The following is a 13,577-nucleotide window of genomic DNA, read 5'->3' as shown; positions in this document are numbered from 1 at the left end:
ACATAAAGTTCTCTTCCCTAAATGGTTTCCTGGGGTAAGATTTCAAATATTTCAGATATCGTAAACATTACTATCAGTAGTTCTTTCTACCATTGTGAGTCCTGGCTGAAAAAGTTGCTAATGATTTAAAATTAGGTCTCATCCAATTTTGCCTTTTCATCTTCTTTTATAACATTAAAATAATTATCCTCAGCTGTAACATTTTTAAATAACCCTCTTATTCTAGGAACCTTTTAGTTAAGTATTGTAACTTCTTATGAAAACTTTGTGACATAAAGAGGTCAGTGTGGGTGCTGTCTTGGCAGAAGAGATCTTTTAGCCCCAGCTTGGAATGGACCATAGCAAAATTGACACCTTTTGGCTTAAGTGATTACATAAACATTGAGCATTATTTAATTTCTTTAATGTTTATCACACCAGGGCCAGCTAAGAACATCAAATGAGCTCTGTGTCTGAAATAACATGATTTGTACTATAAGGACAGAAAGATCATGAATGAAATGAGAAGGCAATGCTTGGATTGTAGCTGTGGACATGACACCATTGAAGCCGCTAATTCATAAATGTATGTCCCCAGATAGAAGAAGAAACTAGACATCTTTCCTGGATAAACTTCACCAGTTCACTCAGGCATAGGAAAAGTGAAATACTGTTAGGAAGTCCACAACCAAAAACATCTTGGACAAGCACTTAGTAAATTTGAGGGAAACTTTTGGAAGGCAGATTTTCCCACGTAAGTTTTCATCTTTAGTTACAGATGTTTTTAGCCAGGGCTAAGAGAATTCAAAATTCATGTTGTAGAATTTTGAGGTTAATCTTTGTGTTTTAAATTTGTTGGTTTTGTCAGCATTATAAAGAGTTATATTCTGAGTACTGTGCAATGAAATAAATAGAGGCAAAAACACATTAAAAATAATATTTTCTCAGGGAACTTACAATTAATTTCAGGATTGACAGCTACAACTATGAATAGAGACAATAAAACCAACTTAATAGCATAGATTGTTTCAGTATAAATAATTGTAATGGATGTGGCAATGGAGAAATTAGAGTAGAATCCTAGAGACTTATTAGCAATATTTCTGTCTTTTTGTTTTGCTCTGTTTTGTTTTATATGTGAATTCTTGTTATTAACACACTTGGTTTATTTTAATTTATTTTACATATTAACAAATGGGCCAATATAATGCTTCTTTTAGCTCATTATTTCTTTTAATAACAAATTATATTCATTCTAAGAATAAATACAGGTCTATTTTACAATAAAATGGCAAATGATGCTTCAAATGTAGGTAAGTGAGGAGTAAGCAAGTGGTTCTGAGGAGTAATATGTCTTAGTTCTTAAGACAATTTGTAGTGGCGACCACAATAACCCCATTCATTTATGTGACATTTTATGGTTTTCAAAGATTAGTTTCTCATGTATTATTCTATTTTATCTTTCGAACAATCTTGTGAGGATAGAATGGAAATTATCATGATTTTTATTTCATACAAGACAATACATGTAGCCTCAGAGCTCCTGAGACTACAAGATGTTACATGTCTTCATATGAGACAATATACATGTAATCTCAGAGCTCCTGAGATTACATGGCAGGTTGAGAATTAGAAGCCAGATGTTTGAGTATTAATGCAGTGTGTGTCAGCCATTCTGGAGCACAGTAAGTGTTCATTGTGTCTGTCTGCGTGTGTAATGGTAGAAGGGAATTGTATATAAAAGTTGAGAGACATACAGTGAGGGATGAATGCAGAAGAGGTTCTCAAATCTGTAAGGATGTTTCAGATTGAAATGCCCAGAATAAGCATTATGTAAAATTCTAAAAGGAACACATGTTTCCAGCTAGGTTTTTTAAGGAATCATCAAGAAAAATAAGAGAATGAAAGATTGAAATTAATCGATAACGAAGAGGAAGACACCCTCTTCAACGGCAAAGGCAGTGCAGTCCTTAGACCTGGAGAGAAAGGCCTCCCTATGCTGAGCCAGAAATCCACGTGCCCTATCTTCTACTCGTGCTTCAAACTTCCTGACCAAATGGATGCAAGTGCATCTGAGACCAGATTCAGGCCTCTTCCCTGGGTTTAATATTCCTGAAGTAGTTACTTGCAGATAAGAGAAAATGTGGACGGATCTTGGAGACGTGGGTTGAGGTGTTTATACCTGTGTCTGATGCAGTCAGATCTGGGGGTGGAAAGAAGATATACAACTCTTGGGGGTCCAGAAATTCTAAATTTGAACCTGGTTTTTCAGGGTGTTTTAATGTGGCATTTATGATGGTAGGAGGATTAACATAGTACTTTAACAGTCTGCCAGCTCCATCTAACATTTAGGTGTTGAATCATGTGGTACATGGGATACACCCATTCAAAGAGAATCATTTTTAAACAAAAATTATGTAATAAAAAATAGAAGTTACATATACATATATATATAATCTTGTGTTCAATTTAAGTTTATAGGTCCAAATACATTATTTATTTCAATTATGGTCATGATTGTGATTACTTAAACTAATATTTAGTTTTTAGAAATCATGTAAACAAAGAGATGTTAGCAGCTGAGAAAATAGTTTTGCGATTTTTAAATAAGAAAATAAAATGAATCTCAAAAATTTCAGACAGTTTCTAAACTCTGGAAATATTTGAACAGATTCTTTGGAACACTTACAAAAATTATGAACTATAAGATTTTCTTTTTTTCAGGCTTGCTAGAATGGTTCATTTAGCATAAATTCAGTAAGGTAGTTAGGACAGTTTCTCATGGTTTTCTGTCATGGATAAATGAAACGAATTTATATACAATTACACTAAAGATAAGAGGATTTGTATCTGCTTGAACAAACTAATTAGTGAGTTCATTAATAGAGGGCCATTGAACTCAAGAGATTTAATCTGATCTGCATTTTTATTGACAGCATACAAAAAAAAAACATTGGTCTGCATACTGAGTTTATGGTTGATGCCAATCTGAGAATAGTGAGCCAGTCAGTTGTATAACAAAGCCAGAGAAGACCAGCGTGATAAACTGAAATTACAAACATGAAAATGAGCCCTGGATAGAACCAGGTGACTGAGCAGGTCTGAGGGACAGTTTAGAATCGGTGCTGCTTGTGGGCAGTTCAATTTTGTCTTTGCCAAATAAACATGATGTTCAGATATTATTCCAGCCTTTAATCTATTCTGATCTAGATTCTTTGAGGAATTTTTGCTTTTATAAAAAAGGAAGAGGGAAAGCTTGCCTGCCAGTTCCTGAAAATGGAAGAGAGAAAGACCTTTTTTCTTAGTCAGCTTGCAGGACTGGAGCTCACTGCCCCAGAATGAGTGGATAGGGAGCAGCATCTATAAGGGTCTCTTTTTTCAATGAATGTAGCTTTATTTCCATTCTGAATATAAAATTGATATCAGCTAATCAGGAACAATATTCCAACAATAAAGTTAAATACAAAGAATAAAGTGAAATCCCCTTACACAGAGATATCCACTGATAACATTGAGGATCAGCTTTCTGGGCACTATCCTACATATGTTAAATGAATGGAATCATTTTGGTGCCTGCTGCTCAAAATGTAAACCATTTTTGGGAAAGCCCTTGCGAAATTTAGGACATAATCAGTTTAACTTTGGTTCCCGGATTTCAAAGTTTATAATGTGCCTCAAACAAAGCAGCACATCACAGCTGAGTCTGCGAAGCAGAAGCAGCAGGAAACAGCATTTTCCTGGAGAACAACAGCAGCATCAGAGGGATGTTTTACCCAAATGGCTTGCAGGAAGCAACCTGCGAACCTGAAATAGACAAAAGAGCAGATCCACACCAGGTGGTATGGGAGACACTATTTTGAATGTGACTTTACACTGAGGCTAAAGTCTTGTGTGTCTTTACTGGGGGAGCAATGTTTGGATACTAAATACTAATGTTAATATCATTTGTTCCCAGAGGCTGAGATCTGGCATATTTGGATTTTACTAGTGAGAGCTTGCTTTAGCCTCTGACTCTGATAGGGAATGTTTTTCCTGGTAAACTAGGCTAGACCATGTGTGCATGGCAAAAAGTCCTTTCCTTAGACTGGAGGTCAGCCTAAGTCTAAGTGGAAAGGGCCATGCTATTTTCCCCTTCACCTCCATTGACTCCCACTGGCATTCTGATGGAAGAGAAGGTGTCTGAAGGGGACAGGAAAAAAGGAGAATAGGAGGAAGGTGTGTGTATCCTGAGGAGCAAGAATATTGAAGGCCTCTCACATCACTCCAGCCATATGAGAGAAATTCCCAGAAAGAAAAGCAAACCAGAAAGAGGGAAACATGAAGAATATGCCTCACAGAACAGTAGGGTTTAACCTCTCCTTTTGAATAATAAGGTCTCCGGCACCTATTACTTGGTTCACCAAGGCCCCCAGTTTAACTCACTTTAGGGTGCAAGCCTATGTCTGGTGGGAGGGCATAGAAATAAAAGAGCAAACTTGGGCTTCCTGTCTGGTGAAACATGACAGCTAACAGCTAAAGCCATCACCAGCATCTTCAAACTATTCTTTCATGTTTGCTTTCCTTTAAAATGGAATTATAATCCAGGTACTAAGTATGCTGTAACTCTTTGGAGATTATTATTGTCATTTTCCTGATTAGGAAATGGAAACGTAAGGAGATTTAAGTAACTTTCCCAGTCATACAGCAGTAAGAGGCAGAATGGGACTGTTAACTCCTGCGGACAGATCCCGGAGCATGTGTTGTCTGTTCCTTGTGCTCTTCTCTCCTCTCGTCCTCTCAACTTTTCTTTTCTTTTTTTTTTTATTAAATTTTATTTAGTTACTTTTCAAGTACATTTTTTCCTCTACTTCTCCCATCCCACCCCCCCGCCCGGTCTCCCCCCTCCCTCCCATTCCCCCCCCAAGTCCTCATCTCTGTGTCTTTCATACTTGTTCCTCAAAATCCCTCCCCCTTTTTCCCCTTAAGTTCCCTTCCCTCTCCCCTCTGGTCGCTGCCCACTTGTTCTCTATTTCAGCATCTTTGTTTTTATTCTGTTTGCTTGTTTGTTTTATTCTTTAGCTTCCTGTCAAAGGTGAGATCATATGGTATTTCAACTTTTCTTTTCTTTAAAATTTAACCTCCACTTGAATACACAAGTTGCAGTAGTAGGGTGTTTGCACTTGATGTACTAAAATGATCTCTTCAGAGAATTTACAATAAAATGGCTTTGTACTTCTATTTACATTCTTAAGGATTTCAGATTTTAAGAAAAGATACTAAAGGAAACAATTGTTTTTAGAAATTCAGTCATTTTCACAGAATAATATAATTATATTGACACTAACTCTCTCTGTATATTTATAATATATATTATATATTCTTATATTTTTTCATTTTGGAAGTTTAATTTTATATGAAATATAGCATATGTGTATATGTATGAATCTTTGAGAGCAAAATATAATTATGTAACATAAACAGTATATATGTGTATAAATGTATTTGTGTATGTTCATGCATATGCAATCTTGGAATATTATTTTACCAGAGGTTTGGATTTTAACCAAATGGACATTCAAATTAAGACATATATTCAACTTCTTTACCATATATAATCACATCAAATCTTTAACATTTTTTGATTACTAAAATTTGAAAATAATGTAAGTTATTTAATTTATCAATTAAACAATTTTCAGACCAAATTTACTCATTCAAATTCATAATCTTTTTTCAAAATTAAAAAATTTAGATACATCTGTCATTTTATTTTTGCACCAAAAGCATAGCTGATTTTTCAAATGGATATTTTCCACAATTATGGAAATAAGTTGAAACCAAATTGAAACTTAGGAAAGATGTTTTCTCACTATTGTCTCCCATATTGGATATGAAATGAAATCTGAAGGACCTATAAATCTCGCTTTTTAGAAAAGGGGGTTGAATTTTTTTTATCTGATCCCTGGTGTTATTTCTCATCTAAAATGTCCTAACAGATGGGAGAATGACCCATTTTCTCTATGTGTTATAGAGATTGATTTGTTTTCTTTAAAAAAATGTAAGGTTAATGCTTCTGCTGAATCTACATAACAGATTCTGCTGAAAACTGAAACTCATTCTCAGTAGCTTTGAGTTGGAAACAAACTTCAACTTCGTGACAAAATATTTGCTAAGCCCTCACAAGTAAAATCAAAGTGTAGTTCTAATTGAACTAGGTATGTGAATTTTTATGGATTAAATGAATATTTTCATTTATTTTTCATTTATTTAGGAATAGTCATTTCCTAATTCAACTAAAAATCTTCATTTTGTAGGTTAGGATATATGAGGGACACCCTGACAAAATACAGAATTCTCTTCTGGAGGGAAGGCCCCCTTGTAGTACAGGCTTCCCTTGCTAGGCGAGTGTTCTCAGAACCCATCTGTATCAGTGTACCAACTGGTGTTGTTGTGAGAGGCTGCATTCAGCTTCAGTGAATTTTTTTAAGACTCTTTCAACATGTTTGTCCATTTCATGATGGGTGGTTTATGAGTGCACCTGCCCACACCATGCTGAGTATTCAGCAGTTTTTGACCATAAATGGCATGACCCCCAATGCCCCACCTTCCCTGTTCACCTGCTCTCATCCTGAGTGACTTTTTTTCTGTTTCCCCAGAAGAGTCCTCATAAGAAAATGTGCTGGTGATAAGGAAGAGGTGAAATTTTTTAAAAATGGCAGAAGTACTAAAAGGGATCAAAATGGATGAGTTCAAAAACTGTTTTGAACAGTAGAAAAAAATTCTCAATAGATGTATTTGCATCAAATGGGGAGTAATTTGAAGGTGACTGAAGTATAAACATATAAAAATAAATACACAATTTTTATAACTAAATTCCATTTTTTAAATGAAATGATATTTTATTTGGTAAATTAATATTCCACATTGCAAATATCAATAATAAAATGAACCCATTCATCTTTTGTTTATACCAAAGAATATGCTTTATCAAATTCAGGAATATGAAATGGTGACCCTAATGGTTAACTTTTGCTTTCATTGCATATGTTTATAGTAGAAAGAATAGGAGAATAAAGATATTTAAGAACAATTAAACACTCAGTTTTCATAAGTAATTTAATGGCTTCATGCAACAGATTTTTGTGCTAAAGATAGCTTATTTAAGCCATTTCTTTTAATGCCAAGAAAATAACTTACACATTGGTAATAAGCTGAAGTTTTAAAAGATTACATGTATACTATCCTTAGCCCAGAATAGTTGCTTTAGTTCAGCTCCCTGACCACTCCAGACTGTTGCATCCTCCTATCAGTGATCAGCCTCCTAGACCACAAGTGACTGAGGCAAGATTTGGACCAGTTCAACTTTCAAAAACATCATCTTTCTGTCTCTGATGAGAAGAACCTAGACAAACCTTTTAAACTTATAGCACATTTGCGAATAAAATTACAGTCAAAGTTAGCAATGTAATACAAAAACTGTTGGAAGATGTTGGATAACAAGACACTCATTTAACTGATTATCTATTATATAACAGACATAAAAATATATGCATTATTCCACTTTTTACTCCAAAACAATTCTGTGACTGAAATATTCCAATTGGCTTCTTTCATATAGGAGCAATCCTAGATAGATAATTAAACAATTTGCTCTAGAGCAAATAGTTGTTCAACACCAGGGTAATTTGGCTTCTAAACCTGTGCTCTTTCTGAGTTTCTCTGTAACCTTTCCTTACCATGCAAATGGTTCTCCATCCTTTTTAAGTAATCGGGACAAATAATGAAGCAGAAGGTCTTAGTTTTGCTTCTCAATTTAACAAATTTACATTTATACTTTCTTCTTAGGCATGTCCATCTTAACTGTGACATATTAGACTTGATTCCTCCCAGTGAAATAGAGCCCACTTTTGGTAGTGCTATTGGTTCAAATGTCTAGATGCATTTCTGGTTTTATTCATAATTAACCTGATTTTCTAGTCTGTGTATTGAAGATGAAGTTGACTTAAACTGTAAAGAAAGAAAACAATATGGGCCTAGGTAACTGGGTAAATCAGTCTCCTTCTCTTTCCCTAAGGACCTAATTCACATCCACGTTTCCCAGGGGAAAATGTGGGAATATTTTCACTGGTTAGCAACATGGGAGAATGCATTATTGTACTAGATAGGGTCTATATAAAAGAATGTTTTCATTTCATACCTAATATTCATACCACATAGGGTTTTTTTGTTGGTAGACACCATTGAATGAGGATGTGTACCATGTGGCTGTTGCAATCAAAATGACTGAGTTGAGCAACAAATCTTCATCAAATTTTGCATGAAACTTGAATATTCCTCCACAGAAGCTACTTAGATCATTCAGAAGGCTTTTGGGTATGATGCAATGAGTGAAGCACAAATAAAAGTGTAGCACAAATGCTTCAAAGATTGTTGAGAATCTGTTGAAAGTGAGCCATGTTCTGGAAGGCCTGCAACAAGCAGAACACCTGAGAATGTTGAATGTGTACAGGCTGCAATGAACAAAGATCAGCAACTGATGGTGGAAGAACTAGAAGCTAGTCTGGGAATTCCAAGACCTACTGTGTCCAAGGTTTTGACACAGGATCTTGGCATGAAACATGTTGTGGCAAAATTTGTTCTGGGGCTTCTGCTAGCAGAGCAGAAGGAACATCATGCTGCAGTTGCTAATGATGTAATTCAAATCACTGTCAATGAATCAGATTTCCTCAAGGTCATAACCAAAGATGAATCGTGCATCTATGGCTCACATGATCCAAAAACGAAGGCCCAGTCATCCCAGTGGAAGTTGCCTGGTTTTCTACACCCAAAGACAAGAAGACAAAGTTACAGTGAGATCAAGACCATATTAACTGTGTTTTTTTTTATTGGGAAGGTGTTGTCTATCACGAGCATGCTCCTTCAGGTCAAACAATTAATGAGTTCTACCTCAATGTCCTTCATCATTTTAAAGATGCAATAAGACAAAAATGGCCACAGCTGTGGGCAACTGGCGATCAGTATCTTCACTGCAACAGCACACCTGCTCACACATCATGTCTCGTGCCAAGATTCTGGCAAAACATCAAATTTCCCAGGTGACTCAGCCCCACTACAGCCCAGATTTGGTGCCCTGTGACTTCTGGATTTTCCCAAAACTAAAATCACCTTTGAGAGGAAAGAGATTCCAGACCCAATGAGACTTAGGAAAATCCAGTGGGATGGCTGATGGTGATTCCAAAACAGGGTTTTGCAGAGTGTTTTGAATAGTGGGAGAGACACTGAGAGAACAGTGTGAGGTCCCCAGGTGCCTACTTCAAAGGGAGCTGAGGCATCATTGACCTATGTACAATGTTTCTTGTATCTTGTATCTTCTTCAGTAAATGTCTCCATGTGCCATAGTGTATGGCTGGGTACCTTCGGGATAGATGCTATCTTGTCCTTCCTTAAACTTACAGATAAATTTTGAAGATGAACCATTCTGTTAATATTTTGTCCATCTGAAAATTTTCTTTTTATTTTTCTTTTCTTCATCACCCAGTTTCTCATTTTCTTCTCTGTCCCTCTCTTCCTTCCCTCCCCTTTTTCTTCTTTCCTTCCTGCTCGTTTTTTTTTCATTTTTTCCTTAAAAACTCCTATTAGCTCAGTTTATAACTTTATGTTATACATTAGATAGAAATAATCATGAGTATACTGGCCAGGCTAAAGGGTTGGTTTTTTAAAAATTGAATTTAGATGCTTACTTCTCAATTAGTATAAGCCCTAGCTTTTTGCTAGTACATTCATTTAACAAATATTAATGTCTGTTTTATTCCTGTGGCTAATATGTAATATGATATATTGAGTTCTATAATAGAGTTATGGATAACAGCATAAAAATCCTGAGGAAAAGTAGTGAAATGAACCTGGTCTGCAAGGACTAAGAAAGACTTCACCTAGGAGTCTAAATGTGAATCAAGTATAATTTGATTATAATTTATATTCCACATTCAACATTTCCTCCTTTTATAAAATATAAAATGGTTACTTTATAATAAAACCAAAGAATGAATATATTTATTTATGTTTTTCATAATTTTACATATTTATTATAGGAAAAGTTCCAAATCTTTCATTACCTGTTATAAAACAAGGGTCCCCATTGGTCATACCTGTCATTGATCTTTTAAAATACACTGATGACCCATCCATTCATCCTGAGCACACACGGGCCCAGCCCAGCTTGCCATACCTGAGAACGTGGTTCCCTGGAGCAGGACCAATGGGGCCTCAACAAAAGTACCTATAAGGACTGCAGTAAGCTGGCCCAGAGCCACTTCGGCAAGATCTCCATGGCCAAAGCTGTTGCTGATGTTATTAGAACAAGCCTTGGACCAAAAGGAATGGGTAAAATGGTTCAAGATGGGAAAACCATCCTGAAACAAATGTAGGTGTTACATCCAGCAGCCAGAATGCTGCTGGAGTTGTCAAAGGCACACGACATAGAAGCAGAAGATGGTACCACATCGGTGGTCATCATTGCTGAATCTCTCTTAGATTCCTGTACCAAGTGAAAGGGATTAATCCAGCTGTAATTTCTGAGTCATTCCGGTAGGCTTTGAGAGAAGTGTCAGGATGGGCGGGGTAGGACAAAATGGCAGCTGAACTACAACCCAGAAAAGACGGCTGACATCAAACCAGAGAGCTGAAAGGGCAGGCTTTGCCAAAACAGATATTTGCATAGCAACCTGAGCTCAAGAAGAACCACCAATGATATGTTGCTGCTTTGTTCAAAGGGGACCAATCCCCAGCTCCCACAGAGAGAGCCAACCACAATAAAACCCTGCCACATTCCCTGCTTGGGCACGACTTCCCCTGCCCCACTCTGCAGACCGGGGAGCCTCATCCGGGTGCACAAACCCCAATAAAGTTCTATACTGTCTAACTTTGTGGCTGTTCGGCATTTCTTCCTCAGCAGAGCCTAAGAAAACCTTTCAAAAAGGTGTTGAAATCTTGACTGACATGTCTCAACCTGTTGAACTGAGTGGCAGAGAAACTTTGTTAAGTAGTGCGACCACTTCACTGAACTCAAAGGCTGTCTCTCAATATTCAAGCCTGCTTCTTCCAGTGAGTACAGATGCAGTGATGAAAGTGACTGACTCAGCCACAGCTATTAGTGTAGATCTAAGAGATATTAAAATAGTTGAGAAACTTTGTGGGAAAATCAATGACTATGAATTGGTTGAAGGGCTGGTTCTCATTCAAAAGATGGCAAGTTTGAAGTTTGGGTTTATTCAAATTTGCTTCTCTGCTCTCAAACAGATATGGATAATCAGATAGTAGTTTCTGACTCTGTCCAGATGGACTGAGTGCTGAGAGAAGAGAGAGCCTATATTCTAAACTTAGGGAAGCAAATTAAGAAAACAGGACGCAATGTCCTTCTCATACAGAAGTCTATTCTAAGAGATGCTTTTAGTGATCTCGCATTACATTTCTTGAACAAAACAAAGATTATGGTGGTTAAGGATGTTGAAAAAGAAAATATTGTATTCATTTGTAAGACAATTGGAACCAAGCCAGTTGCTCACATTGACCAGTTCAATGCTGACCTACTGGGATCAGCTGAGTTAGCTAGGAAATCAATTTAGATGGTTCTGGCAAACTGCTCAAGATTATAGGCTGTACAAGCCCTGTGTGTGTGTGTGGGGGGGGGAACAGTTACAATTGTTTATGGATCTATCAAACTGTTATTGAAGAAGCTGAGAGCTCCATTTATGATGCCTTGTATCATCTGCTGTTTACTGAAGAACAGAGCTCTGATTGCTGGAAGTGGTGCTCCAGAAATAAAGTCGGCCCTATGGTTAACTGAATATTCACGAACATTGAGTGGTATGGAAGCCTACTGCATTCATGCTTTTGCAGATGCTCTGGAAGTCATTCTGTCTACACTAGCTGCAAATGCTGGCCTGAATCCCGTTTCTACAGTAACAGAGTAAGAAATCAGCGTGCCCAGGGAGAAAAAAACCATAGGCATTAATGTCCAAAAGGGTGGTGTTTCCAACATTTTGGAGGAACCAGTTGCCCAGCTGGTTCCTCCAAACCAGCCTCTGTTGGCTTCAGTTAGTGCACTGACTCTAGCACCTGAAACAGCCCAGAGCATCCTGAAAATTGCTGCTGTGGTAAACACTGGGTAACCTGGGTAACACTGCTGCTGCCTGGCAACACCATGGCCACTAATAACGTGGCCGGAGAGGTATGAAGATAATTGGGGATTCTTCTTGCTTGAAACATTGTATTCCTGGGCCTGGTCTTCCAGTTTGTATTTACTTGAAATTGCACTGACACAGTTTAATGAAAATATTAAATATCTGGCTTCAAAAATAAAATTAAAATATATTGTTAATGTCTTAGCATTTATAAGCAGATTCTAGTAACTGACCTACTAGTGCAACTGTGTTTTGGTACTGATTCCCATGTATAATGTGCATCCTTATTTTTCCCTCAAAACTTTGGGCAAAAATGTACATTATACATGGCAAAATATGGTCCTTTCAAAGAAGTTCCAAAACACATTAAATATATCTAAAGTTTGATTAAAACTTTAACATTTTTGTTGTGTCTCTTCTAGTGTAGAGCTGGTTTCCATGGAGCAAATTTAGAAAGTGTTTTTAAATAGAATGATATTACTAGATTTTTATCAACAATTTTATTTTTTCTTTTATTAGATACATTTAATAGTTTAATCTTCAAAATTATCTAGATAGACATGCTGACTTGTGTGGCTCAGCTGGTATGGCCTCATCCTGCAAGGTGAAAGGTGACCAGTTCAGTTCTCGGTCAGGAAACATGCCTAGGTTGCTGGTTCAGTCCCAGGTCAGGGTTGTGTAGGAAAAGCAACCAATCAATGTTTTTCTCTAACAATGATGTTTCTCTCCTTCTCTTTCTACCCCCATTCCCCTTTTTCTAAAAATAAATAAATAAAATATTTTTTAAAAACACCGTGAATGAATTTCCAATGATATATTCCAGCTGCAGAATAAGTTTTTCTTATTTTTGATACGAACTCTAAATTAGAAAGAGAACTTGAGACAGATCATCATATCACAGCTAGATTTTTTGACCCCTTACTAGTAAATGCCTGAAACACCTCCATTCTCAGTGATTCCGTAGGTGACTCTAAAACCTGACGTACTTGTGCTTGTGCCATGATGTGGCCCATTTTTGGTCTTAGACTGTGATGTCAGCAGTGCCAAAGTCAAACTGTGGCTGCTGTCCACAGCCAAGGGTGGGGTGACTGTGGAAGTCAACAACTAGCCACAATTCCTTCACTGTCTGATATAACCTTCTTACTATGCTGATTATTCCATTCTTATCGTGGCATCTACATGATGCATAACATGTACAGGGAACCATATCATCACAGGAAGGAGTGCCCAGCCTATTTAAGATACTGAAAATACTTCAGTGTTACCTAAGAAAAGAGAAGAATAGTAAGAGGTAGAGTCCAGATTTTATGCAGTCCTGAGTACTGTGCTAAGTAAGCAGTTTGGGGCATAATCTTCAAGTTCAAAGCAAAAGAAGAGAACAATAATCTGATGAAGGATTCCATGTACGAATGGTAAGTTTGAGGATATGGTGAACAA

The 13,577-nt window shown here is 36.8% G+C and overlaps 1 protein-coding gene and 1 pseudogene across 3 annotated transcripts in view; both read left to right on the top strand.

The window, feature by feature from the left end:
• MAGI2 (membrane associated guanylate kinase, WW and PDZ domain containing 2) overlaps window positions 1-13,577 on the top strand; it is a 1,409,833-nt gene that overhangs the window by 558,922 nt on the left and 837,334 nt on the right. The gene's annotated exons all lie outside the window — the stretch shown is intronic.
• LOC119061612 (T-complex protein 1 subunit delta-like) lies at window positions 8,474-12,128 on the top strand (annotated as a pseudogene).

This window comes from Artibeus jamaicensis, unplaced genomic scaffold (assembly GCF_021234435.1).
Source record: "Artibeus jamaicensis isolate MK-2021 breed Jamaican fruit bat unplaced genomic scaffold, CSHL_Jam_final contig_518, whole genome shotgun sequence".
NCBI classification, from domain to species: domain Eukaryota; kingdom Metazoa; phylum Chordata; class Mammalia; order Chiroptera; family Phyllostomidae; genus Artibeus; species Artibeus jamaicensis.
The sequence above is the reverse complement of the archived record's forward strand: the minus strand, read 5'-3'. Positions and strand labels throughout refer to the sequence as shown.